This window comes from Alosa sapidissima, chromosome 15 (assembly GCF_018492685.1).
Source record: "Alosa sapidissima isolate fAloSap1 chromosome 15, fAloSap1.pri, whole genome shotgun sequence".
Lineage (NCBI taxonomy): Eukaryota > Metazoa > Chordata > Actinopteri > Clupeiformes > Clupeidae > Alosa > Alosa sapidissima.
In genome coordinates, this window is record NC_055971.1 from 12,551,486 (window position 1) to 12,563,814 (window position 12,329).

The 12,329-nt window shown below is 42.7% G+C and overlaps 1 protein-coding gene and 1 long non-coding RNA gene across 3 annotated transcripts in view; one reads left to right on the top strand and one right to left on the bottom strand.

Moving 5' to 3' along the window:
- Nucleotides 1-12,329, bottom strand: part of LOC121683217 (limbic system associated membrane protein) — a 431,726-nt gene that overhangs the window by 72,755 nt on the left and 346,642 nt on the right. The gene's annotated exons all lie outside the window — the stretch shown is intronic.
- On the top strand, nt 9,511-11,732 carry LOC121683222. The gene is made up of 3 exons (XR_006022704.1): nt 9,511-9,901; nt 10,637-10,696; nt 11,289-11,732. It is a non-coding gene; the product is annotated as an uncharacterized LOC121683222 (long non-coding RNA).

The window sequence follows — 12,329 nt, forward strand, 5'->3', positions numbered from 1 at the left end:
CTTTGGACTAAAACAGCCAAGGTCATATTTTCCACATATTCATGCTCACTTCACACCATTAGGCTATTTTCAACAGAAAAAAAAAATCTTCAGTAACAAAATTATTTCCAAAATATAACCCACACGCACAAGACAAGACACAAGTGTAAATCAACCAACCTATTATTTTTAATGACAATGATAAAGAACAAGTTGAAGACGATGATGATGAAGATGCCAACGATGATTATTATCATTATCTGACTGATGCCTAGTAGAGCATACAATTATCCCACACAACATATAAAGCTAATACATGCATGGGACTATTCCCCAAAAACCTGCTGGTCATTAGACGGCACATGGACGGGAGACCCAACAACACGCTCTCCCTGCATGGGGGCATGCTTAATTAATTTGGGCTGCATCAGGTACCAAATCAGATGACTCAGGGGCTAATGGCTGGAAAATTGATTTCTGCGGGGGCACAGCTGCTTGAAGGGCGGGGTGGGGCTCCCGGGCGACGCATTGACACACCGCAATTACACGATTAAACCAGGGCTGCATATGGCAAACACACACACACACACAAAGATATACAACATTGGGGTATACATCTGCTGGGCTAATCCCCTTAAGCTGGTTTCTAACTGGCGGGCATTACTATGATGGTGGTCAGCCAGTTCCATATGTGCAGCTCAGATTTGTCTGACGTAGTCCCAGACACAGTCTGTCTGACTGGCACTGGGGCTAGAGACTCTGTAGATGCACCCAGTTGCTGTAGACTGCTTGAGGTGCTCCCTCAGCAGTAGCACAGCAGCATTGTGGTCTGTTTGAGACCGTCAGCCTCAGACATTAGCATTTCCTAAGTGACATTTGTTGATTAGGTTGCACTTATCGATTCGCCTCTCAATGAAGGTGCTGAGCCAAGTAGAAAGTTGGCAGCATTTTAGGATTCTATTGGGTGGGAGTATGGGTGGCGAGGGGGTGGAGGTGGGTTATTGGAGTAAAAAAAAAAAACAGCAAGGAAGTCCAGGTTTGTGTTTCTGGCTGGGAAAGCCTTCATGAACTGTGAGCTGCTAACGCAAACGGCGCGCCTCGTCTCCATCGATCTGCGCTCGAGCTCGCCAAGCTCGTCAAGACGGCACCTGTGGAGCCGGCCCCTCTCGGATCCAACTCGCAGGGTAATTACGAGGTAATTGAACACTTCATCCACGGCGCCGATCTCCTCCCACATGCGAACCACACGCTGCCTTTTCAACGTGTATCACTCAAGCGCCGGTCGTTTCCTGCATTGTGTGAGCAAATCGGCTCGGCGTCCCCCTCATAACAACACTCTCCTTGACTTTACTTACAAAAACCAGCGGGTAGAGCTGATGGGGCCCCCGATTTAATCGCTGTAAATACTGGTGCATTAGAGTGTAAAATTGCCTATTCTAACTCAATGCACCTCTAAGGGAGTCGAGAACACAGTGAGAATGATAAACTAGCTTGAATATCTAATTACTATCTCTTGCCACATCACAGGAACGATAGAGAGGCTGCTAGCTAAACTGGAACACAAACGTGATGAATATTTTGCCAACACTCTTTTTATTGTGTGTCTGTGTGTGTGTTGGCTTCTGAAGAACGAATGTATGTAAGAAAGAATGTGCACTTAATCAATGTCAGAGAGCCTGGAACACAGGAAGCCTTAAAAAATGGTTGTTTATACCCTTACAGGAACACAGAAAAGCAATAAGGCCATATGCCCCCCCAACACTCGTACTTACTATCTAGGGAATATCAGGAAAGTACAGAAAGCTTTTACTGTAAACGCTTTATTTTATACATTTATTTTAGTTTAGAAGAAAACTTAAAATAAACTGCACAAAAAGACAATCACAGAAATAAACAAAAAGAGGTTAACACAGCATACTTGCTATAAACTCTACTCTAATTGTAATTACAGTGCAAATTGGTACCCAGGAGGTCCTTTTTTGCTTTAGCCAAATTTCATAGCAGGGCAGAGGGTGTCGTCAGGCACGTCGACACACATCCTCAGACACACACACGCACAGACACACACACATGCATGCCCACTGCCTGCCATCCACGGGTCGGCAGGCACCCATCCATCCGCTACGGCCGACACGGCCTGCCACAGCCCTCTGCAGGGGGCCGCGGCAAGTTGCGCGACGAAGCAGCAGCACGCCGACCTGAGCTCCTGGAGCGAGCCCACGCCTCCCTGGGCCCAGCAACAGCGGATAATTACCCCAGGCTGTCAGCTGGCACTGTGACGGACAGCTGCGTAGTGTGTGTGTCTGTGTGATTGGGGGGTGTACGACGCCAATGGGCACTGAGCACTCAGCAGTTGGGAGAGTGCTGCATTGCCTGATGGGTAACTCACTGTGATCCTGTCTGCCTTGTGTGTGTGTGTGTTTGGGTGTGTTGGGAGGGGGCAGACAAAACACACCCAGGGTGGAGTTGCTACTTCGCTGAATGACTGCAAAGTATCCAGACGCATGGAGTTGATATAGGGGAAGTTCTGGCCCTGACAAAGGGTGTCTGTCAGTGCTAGACATGCAGTGATTGGAGGTACAAAGCTATCTCTCCAGAGAGTACACACACTCAACCCAGGGACTGGTACTCCTGCTTTAAAAGTACTCCATACACTGATAAACTTCTAAGAAAACTGGATGAAAAAAATCCACTCAAACCCTCCAAGGTCATAATATCTGTACAACACATATTTCGTAGAGCACATTCTTGGATGATCTATCTATATTCAGCAGTAGAAAAGGTTTTATCAATATGCATTGAGATGGTGTTTTGGGAGTGAAATACTTCTTGTACTTTGTTGTGAGGAAAGTTAGTGCTATACAGGGCTCTACCACTAATGCGGATGAACCAAACTCTTTCAAATAATTACTCAAAGAAATCCCTTTCAATAACAGTGCTAAAAAAGGGCTTCAATCACATACTACAGGAATAAGGGCCTTCTGAACAACTGATTGGAATTTTACCACACAATAAATCACACCGTCCTCATCAAAAGCATTTACCATTAAGGATATAATAAACTACTGGCATTGGTACCCGGTTCTGGGGATTATTCCACAAAGGACAGTGAATTGGTTTGTTACTATGGAAACATAGCATCATATACTGCTTTCAGACAAAGAGCTATTTTGCTCCTGAACAATGACTGTGCCAGTTTATGCTGCTTGTTAAAGGTCTGTGTTCAGTGCGACAAAAACTGTATTCTATCAGCTTCCACTACGGTTCCAGGGTTCTGGGTCTTTTTCCTCCCAACCACCAGAATATACCCCCAAAAACATTTAAGATAAAAAAAAAACCTCTGCAGATAAACAGAAGCATGAAGTTATATCCTGCTGTCCAGCTGGAGTTTCTGGAATATTCTGCAGCTAAGCCTCCAGGACGAAAACCCGTCGCGAGCCAAGGCATGCAACTGGAAGTCCATCTGTGCAGGGTGTTGTTGCTAATGAGCGCTTAGTTATGCACACCTCCGAGCGTTTCATTGGAGAGACCTGTCCCCAAGAGGCTGATTTCAGCTGTGTTTGCGTCCCGTCACGGTGCAGCCTAACACATCGGTCCAGTTCCAAATAATAAAAAAAGAAATAATAAAAATACCTGCTGTCTCCTGTTTTGCTCCAAGCACCTGAGCTCTCTCTACCCCCCCTATCAGAGCTATGGGTCCATGCAGGGATTTCGAGTAGCAGGGAAAAATAGCAAAGAGAATTTCTGTCAGTGCGACTCCCTTGGAAGTCCACTGTATTTGCTTCATGTCTGCTGGAGGAAATGCCGTGAAATGTGGTCCATTTCACAGGCCGCTGGCTACAGCAGGGGCTAATGGTAAGCTTAGCTGTTTTCTCACTCTCAATTAAGCACTTCAAAATGTCGCCCGTTTCTTTGACTGACATTCTCTCTGGAGCAGAAACAACAAAGACAGCAGTGCTGGAAGAAAGTTAATCATTTCCATGCAGCGCGGGACTACAGGAGACTACAGCTTAATTTGGGAAAACGGGGATAAATTTTGCAGTGATTAAAATCGGAGCTCTTCTGGTGGTGGGCGAATGCTGCAAAATGTTATGCTCTTCTGATGAAGGACTTGCAGTGCCTGTCAGAATACTGGTAAGCATCATGCCCAACAACATACTCCTCTGGCTTTGCTCTTCCTGCAGCTGGGAGCTCGACATAAACATTAAATATTTGATGCATGTGCTTCTCAATCTGTGTTCCAACTGTCCATTTAAACTGCAACAGTGAACATATTGTGACGATCGCTATCACTCAACTGAGCATATGCGATGCCAGAGGTTGCAGATTTCTGTCTGGATGGCTTTAGGTTGCATAGGCCTACTCCACTTGAGAGGAGTACATTTAAAGTGCAAATAGGGGGAAAAAATACAGGTTGCTAAGATAAGGCCTGACACTTGTTCCCCCCCCCCCCCACGACTCAGTGATAACATCAAGAAAATGTGACAACGGCTGAATGTTTGTTTACTGAGGATAACTTCACTTAATTTCCATGTTTTACTTTTCACGTTTCTCAATGCCCAGGAGGACACACTGTAGTTATGTCAAAAATAAAGAATAAACAAATAAACCACATCTTCGCAAATCGCTTGGGACAATATTATTATTATATTATTTGTCAGCAAGGATGTGAAGACGATGGCAAGATGGCTCATTTCCCAAAGCACCGTCTAAGAGTCCATGTAGATGTCTGACGACGACCTTCCGTCCACCCTGCTGATGTTTAATTAATCATGTCATGCTGGCTGCCCCTTGGGACTCCATGTTGTGCAGTGCCTCATAGCCACAACAGACTCATAAGGACAGGACAGGGTGATGTCTGTATCCAACATACCAACATACTCTCCCCTCGTGGAGCGCACCTGTAGCATACAGGCAAGCCGCATCGTTCACTCTTAATAACCACCAGTTTATGTAGGCCACTGTAGTTTGTCTTAATTTTCATTCATACGCTCCTGCTACCAACCAGCACCTTGGTTATTGGCTGTGTGCGCACGGATTTTGATTTAGACACTTTCCCACTCTCTTCATGAGAAGAACAGTCGGACCAGACTGATCAGAGTACTCAGGCTGGCAGTAGTCATTATACGGGAGCTGTACTTCATATTTAATGCACACCATTGAATATTATAGCAGTGAAGATGGAGTACATTGTGTTACACATCCCTGCACTATACCATCATGTAGAACATAACACTCTAAATGTCTATTTGACTGGTATTTAGCAGACACTTTTATCCAAAGCACAATGGCGAGTTTGGGAATTGAATCCGAGCCAACCGATTGAAGGTGGTGACTTTCACGCTGCTCCAACACCCACACATATTTGTGACAGCACTTTGCCACTCTACTCGGTACTCAATCCTATTCTAATCCTCAATCTAACTCGAACCATAGTTTTGTGGGAGTTGGTTGATTACAACAAGCCCTTGCTATTATTACACCGCTGGCATCGACTTGAAATAAGGACACCGGTGTTAGAAAAGTTCGTAGTTTATTCTGCTATTCAGCACACTGCAGAACCCACGTTAAAAACTGAACACACTCTTCTTCTTTTCTACTAGCCATAGCATTTTGGATACTGATATAAACGCTCTACTGCCACCCCCTGGACAAACATTATAGCTGTAACAGATTGAAATACTGAATACTACATAGGTCTTACATTTCTCCCCCACAAAGTTAATGTTGTCCGCCAGTCAACAGTCTTTTACTTTCTGGACACGGCCTATAACTGCTCTGGGTGGCAAGGAGATTTCATGGTTAGTAGCATTGTAAACATTGACATTAATTTTGCGAGGCTTGTGAAGGTTTACTAACTGACAGTGTATCTCCAACCCCTCATTCAATAACATTCCTTCATCTGGTTCAAACAGCATCTTTGCGTTGAGATCTTCAATACCATATTTGACGTAACAGCCAATTTGTTTCCATTGTCCACTCAGAATGGTCAAGGGTGACTTTTCAGTTTTGACTTGATACCCATCATTGTCATCTGCCTCCTTCTGGATGAGACTGAGCAATGCCTCAGCTTTTCCTTTTCCCAGCCTCAATGCATTTCTCAGCAGACACACACTGGCTGTAGTCTCTGAAGTGCCCCTGTCAATGTTCTTCATGACTTGTTCAATGACGTTAAAACCAACAATCGGTTTCTCCCCCACATCTTTACTGACTAACATTGGCACCAACATGCATGAAGTTACTTTAGACTTTGGTTCAAACAGACTGAAATTCACTTCCACCCACCCCTGAAATGAAATTTCTGTGTCATTTGCTGCTTTCAAATTCAACAGTTCTTAATTTTCTAGCAGGTCACTGATGGGATGAATTGGGGTGTACAGCAAATGCTTAGACTTCCATTCTTCACTCATAATTGAGACTTGCGCTCCTGTATCCCACAGCGCTTGAGTTTTCACGTTGTTCATTGTACACCACACTAAACACTTTTTGCCAATTAATTGTGCAATGTTTTTGCGCCTGGTAGGCCAATGATCATTTTCATTGCTTGCTGGCCTACACTGTTGGGGTACAGTCTGATTGTTTGCAGTGTGGCTTACAATTTGCTTTCTATGTCTTACTGTGCCAATGTGTGGATTGTCCCCACACATTTTCAACTCACCCAGTGCACATGGGTCCGATGGCAAGCTTTGTTGACCAGCCTGGTTGTGGGACTTCACTGCAGAAGAGGCCATGACTCGTCCCTCAGTCACAACCTCCGGCTGTTTTCCGACCACCTACGGCTGTTTTCCAGTCTGCATCCCCTGGACCAGTGAGAGTCACTGCCACACTTGAAACAATGGTTACAGTCGGGTGCTTCCTCCTGCTGACACTTGTTGTCTTTTGGGTCTTCTACTCACTGATGTAGCAGGTCTGGTAGAAGGCCTATCACCAGTTCCTCTCTCACGTTGGACAATCTGGACTAATGAAGCTACTTGACAGGTAAGCTCCCTGATAACAGAATTGCTCTCCTCCAATTTAGAAAACAAGGGGTTCTCTCTGGCCTGTTTAGTAGCTCGGACTGGGGCCACATTAGGCACATCTGCATTGTCAGTCAATTCCACTGAATTCACACTAACCTTGAGCGATGTTCTGGCAACTGTTTTTGTTTTCTGAGCCCGCTCATTTTCATTGTACTGTGCAATCTGCATTTTCTCTAGTAGCAGTTCATCACTGATGTCTACATTTTGCAGATAACTTCTCATTTCTGCTCTTATGTTATCATTTAACAAGCCTGTCACAATGGATTGAAAACACTGGCGTTGCACTAACTCGCAGTTGTATTTCAGGCCTGATGGAGCTCGCTCTGATGCATTCAATACTCTCTGCCGCAGGTCCAGCACTCGAACAATAAAATCCAGAGCTGTTTCGCATGGACCCTGCACGGCTTTAGCTAATTGCTGGTACAAATCAGTGGCATCTTTTTCAGCATAGTGAGTAGTAATATGTGTCTGAGAGTCTGTAGAGTTAAGTCTGTTTTGCCCTTTAAATAACTCCTCAGTGTTCAATCAGTAATGCATGTTGCACTCCCATGTCAGGTTGATGCTTGTATATATGTATGTACGCACAGAGGAATGCAATGCAGAGGCAGTTGTTTATGGAGCAACAATGTCCCTCATATGTTCATGACAGTATTATGTCACTCTTATGTTGATACCTTCAAAGTGTTGTGTTACCATATATTTCTTACAAAACAACACTGACAAGACATTTCCTCCTTTGAGGAAAGAAAATATAATGCTATATAAAATCTACATAAAGTCAGATCACTTCATAACTCATATCAGCATGTCAATGTTTTGTTTGTTTTTCACAAATCTGTTTAACAGACAATACTAATTATATAGCACTGTGAGGTTACCATTAGCAATTTCAAGAAGTCATAACAGCATATGCAATAAGCTGGGAACCTATCACAGTATATGCTGTGATAGTCTTGTCTTCACTAGCTAACTCATTTGTCTTTTTTTGTACTTATAAGTATGTATGCTGAGCAGCACTGTATAAAACCTTACTATTACAGTCATAATTATCTAAAAGGACAATTTGTACTGCACTGCAAAACATTCCTGGTGAAGTTTGAATTCATGTGTCATCCTTGATCCTTAAATTACCGTGTGTAGTTTACACAAATAACAATCTGTGTATGTCTAATGAGAAATTTCCTTTTTATGTTTGGTTTTGTCAGACTCAGTGATGAAAATGTGCACGGCTCTATGACTTCCCAGGTAAAAAAGTAGTATACTTTAGTGTGTTAGAAATATGATTAAAGAATATGAAGTATAAAGCAAGTATGCTTACACTTTTTGTACTTTATGTAAAGTATGTTTAATGTGTACTTTTAGAAAGTATACTTCAAAGTAGATGTTATTAAGTTCAACTTCAGTGTACTAAAATTAAATATACTGTAGCGTCGGCGCAGAAAGACAGTGTTAGCGTTCTCCCGCGAAAAGCATGCTGGGATACGAGAGCGAACATTTGGGGGGTTTATGTTGTTATTCTCGTAAGTTATAAGTGTAAAGTTAGTGTCTTTAGTGTAACATGTTTCCCTTTTAGTTTCCCCTCATGTGTGTTCCTTTTTGTGTGGGGGGCTGGACCTCCCCTGTTGGTGTAGTGTGTGTGTCTTCTTGACCTGCCATGTGTGCATTGTGATCTGTGTCTGTGTCCCTGTCCTCATTCTCAGTAATAAAGCTTGCTCTGAACAACTCTTGGCGTCCTGAAACCTTCAAACGTTACAGTGGTGTCAGAAGTAAAGCGATGGATGCCTCCATTGCGAGAACGTGTGGCGGAGCTGCCCCTGCCCCGGGAGTTATCCTGAGGGCAGGCGACCTGACCCCGGGGTGGGGGCCGTTCGAGCTCCCGCCAGCCCTTATAAGGGCTCCCAAGGCTCGCACCAAGGCTTGCCGAAGGAGGGAGAGGAGACGAGGCGCGGTCATAAAGACCTGGCTCCGAGCTGCAGAAGAAGCACCTGGGGACCTCTGCCCAGGCGAGGAAGAGGGCCGTCTGCTCGAGCTGCTGGGAGAGGAGGACGAGTGCCAGTTACGGAGGAGATGCTCGGGCCTGCTAGCGATGGAGTTCGCGCCAGTGGCGAGCAAGGAGGAGCTGAGCGGCAGCGAGAGCGGGAGTGACGGCGGGAACAGCTTTTTTAAAAGTGTACTTTGTTGTTAGTGTATTTTAAATGGTAAAGAAGTTTATTTAGTTTAAGTGTATTAAATTGCTAATACTTAGAGTTGTAATATAGTGTACTTATGGAAAGTATATTTTTTGGTAGGCCTAATACATTGTTTGTATAGTTTCATAGTCATCTCACCTTTAATAAAATACTAATGTGTGTAGCCTTTAGGCCTGATATGTCAGCCGCATGGATGGCAATGTGCAATAACCTAGCCTAGACACACTGATCTATCAGTTTTGGTCATCAAATAATATTTTTTCTTTTGCTGATTTTGTGTCTTAGTAAGGTAGTAGCCTATACGTTTGTGATGTAGAAGAGGTTGTGAGAGGATGAATGTGGCATTTTGTTAAATTTATAGGCAACACAGTTAAATGTATAGGCAGTCCAGTTGACCAATAACATGGCTGTTTGAATTTGAAATGGAGTGGGCGGATCTGTGCACCTTTCGAGCAAAACGTGGTGTGAGCAAACATTAACGTTATTTTATACAGTCTATGCTTGTAACTTTATTTGCAAGACAGATGGACTGTAGAGACCAGAAAATGCATACGTTTACGGTCCGTATAAGGTTACAGGTTTGTCCAAATTAAAGATACCATAAACTCTAGTCATGCCAGAGACGTTGGTCCTACAGAGCCAGAAGGACTCCTCATATGAGATAACAAGGGCTGAAGCCAGTTGGATCTAAAGTGCCAAGTTATTCGTTATCAGGTGAGTCCCAAAGCATATTGTTAAATGATTCTGATGTAGCTTACTCTTTATGACCTTTGGTAGTCTTTGGAGAAGTTAAATTGATGGCTTAGCAATCTTTCAAGAGTTTGTTTTTATCCTTGCTAGTACAAGCTAGCAATGCCAGATCACGTTAGCTAATTTAGCTAACGTTAACGTCATAAATGTCAACCCAGATCCCTATCAAGAAGAAAACTACATTAGCCTGCTTTGTGTTTGTGGGATTATTGACAAGCGTTGGCTAGCACTAACGTTAGACAAACTATGATGGAAGAAAGTGTGTTCTTTATTAAGCAACGTTTGCCTAAAGTTCACCAATGTTATTTAATATTATGAGGTGTAGGCTACCTCACAGAAAGGAGGATGGTGCTAGGCTAGTCACACTTCACATTCCTTAGGCATGCTAATGACATTGTAGCTGTTTTTTTTTTTTAATTGTGGAGACATCTTTTAAAATGAGTCTACAGGACAAATTACATGCATTTTATGAAGTAGAACGTTTTTTTCCACCATTGATATTAGAGGGGGAATTAAACCTGGTGTTCTACTAAGTTAGTGCTATGAAGCTTAGGCTACATGATTGATATTATGCCTTGGTTTATGCAATAGATTTAGATGTTTTTAATTATTCATGTTTGACAGAGCATTCAAGTTCATTTCATGGTAGTGTTTGTAATTTACCTAGTTTTAATCTGTAGCCTAACTATGTTTTTACAGGTGTTCCTGGACAGTTTTGAAACCGAGATGTCTGAACGCCTCAAATAATCAGCAGTAAAGGTAAATATTCTTCATCCAGGGCCTTGCCCCATTACTCTTAAAGCATAACTCAAGCCAAAATGCAACCTAGGGTCTTTTTGTGAATGTACCTGAGTCAAACTTTCGTTTGAAAGCATACTGTAATTAAGTCAGAAGCGCCACCATTAAGCTTGACTGTATTGTCGTTTCTGGGTCAAATGCCATTTTGAATGGGAGTCGTAGGGGCAGAACTATTTTGATACATGATGATTTTGATTCATGCATCAAAATAATAGGCTAGTGCCCCTACGACTCCCATTTAAAATGCCATTTGACCCGAAAACGATAATACGGTTGTATTGGAAACAAATGAATCTAAGGTAATCAAATGCAGAAAACAGGGTGGTTGCACTCATATCGGTGCCAAGGTGCACAACGCGTTAAGGAAAGACTACCTGGCCAGGTCTACCCATACCAGGATGGCAAACAGATGGTGTCAATACCAATTTGACCCATAAAAAGTAAATGTCAAATAGGTACAGATAATCTGTATTAATCTCATCATTGCCAATGGATTTCTGTGTAAAATATTGTCTATCTTGTAAAATGTTGTCCATCTTCTTTCTGTTCACAGACAACAGAGACAAATTCTCTAATACCAAGGTCAATGCATTTGACTGCTGTCCAGCCCCGGGTTGCCACCGAAAACTTTATGCATCTTGGACTGGAAGATGGTGTGCTAGTAAGGAAGCTAGCTACCACAGCTTTTGCCACCACATCTCAGTGTTGGGAGGGAAGTTCACTCACTGCACAACTCTACCAGCTGTACCTTTTCTCCTCAGCCATGATCCGTAACCACCATGGTTTTCTTTCTGGGCCAGAAGACTTTGCAAACAAATAAGCAATAAATGATCATGCATTACAAATTTAGCCATGTTAGACTGTTAAGTTGTTGGCTTGTAGGCTGGGTGTCCAGTAAACAATTTCAAGCTTAGAGGGCAAATTCTCTCACCTAGGAGGGTAAACAACTTTTGTTTTTCATGAAATCTGCATTTTGAATTGATGGTCTACCAATGAGGCTGTAGAGTATCGTGACACAATAGTGGCAAAAAGCACTTGCGCGATAAAACATGCATTCAGGTGTATTATATTATATATTATTTCACACACGTAGATATTAAATGCGTGCGCACAAATTCTCTCTGCACGTGCGCACTCAGAGGAAACTGCTCCCCAAGCATGGAAGAAAATGCTGCGAGCAAGGAGGAATCTGACCAGCACTCCAAACAGCCACTAGAAAAATCTATGCATGTGAAATAATATAATACGCCCAAATGCATGTTTTATCGCGTTACCACATCCAACTTGAAAAGATATGCTCAAGAGATCCATAACTTTCAGAAAAATGTTTTACTTTTGTTATGGATGAATATTATGTTTTGTTTTCATTCATGTCAATAAAATGTTTTTCTCATAATCAAAGTGTAATTTGTCATGTAACAGAATAGGTAGGAGAGTACTAATAGTACAATTTTAAATCACACTAATATTATACTTAAATTGCATGCCTTTATAATGCTTAAAGTATCTTAAGACTATACTTTTATTAACATAACTGCAAACTTTCAAGGCACTTATTGTAGTCAGGAAGTACATTTGAAGTTAATTTAAAATA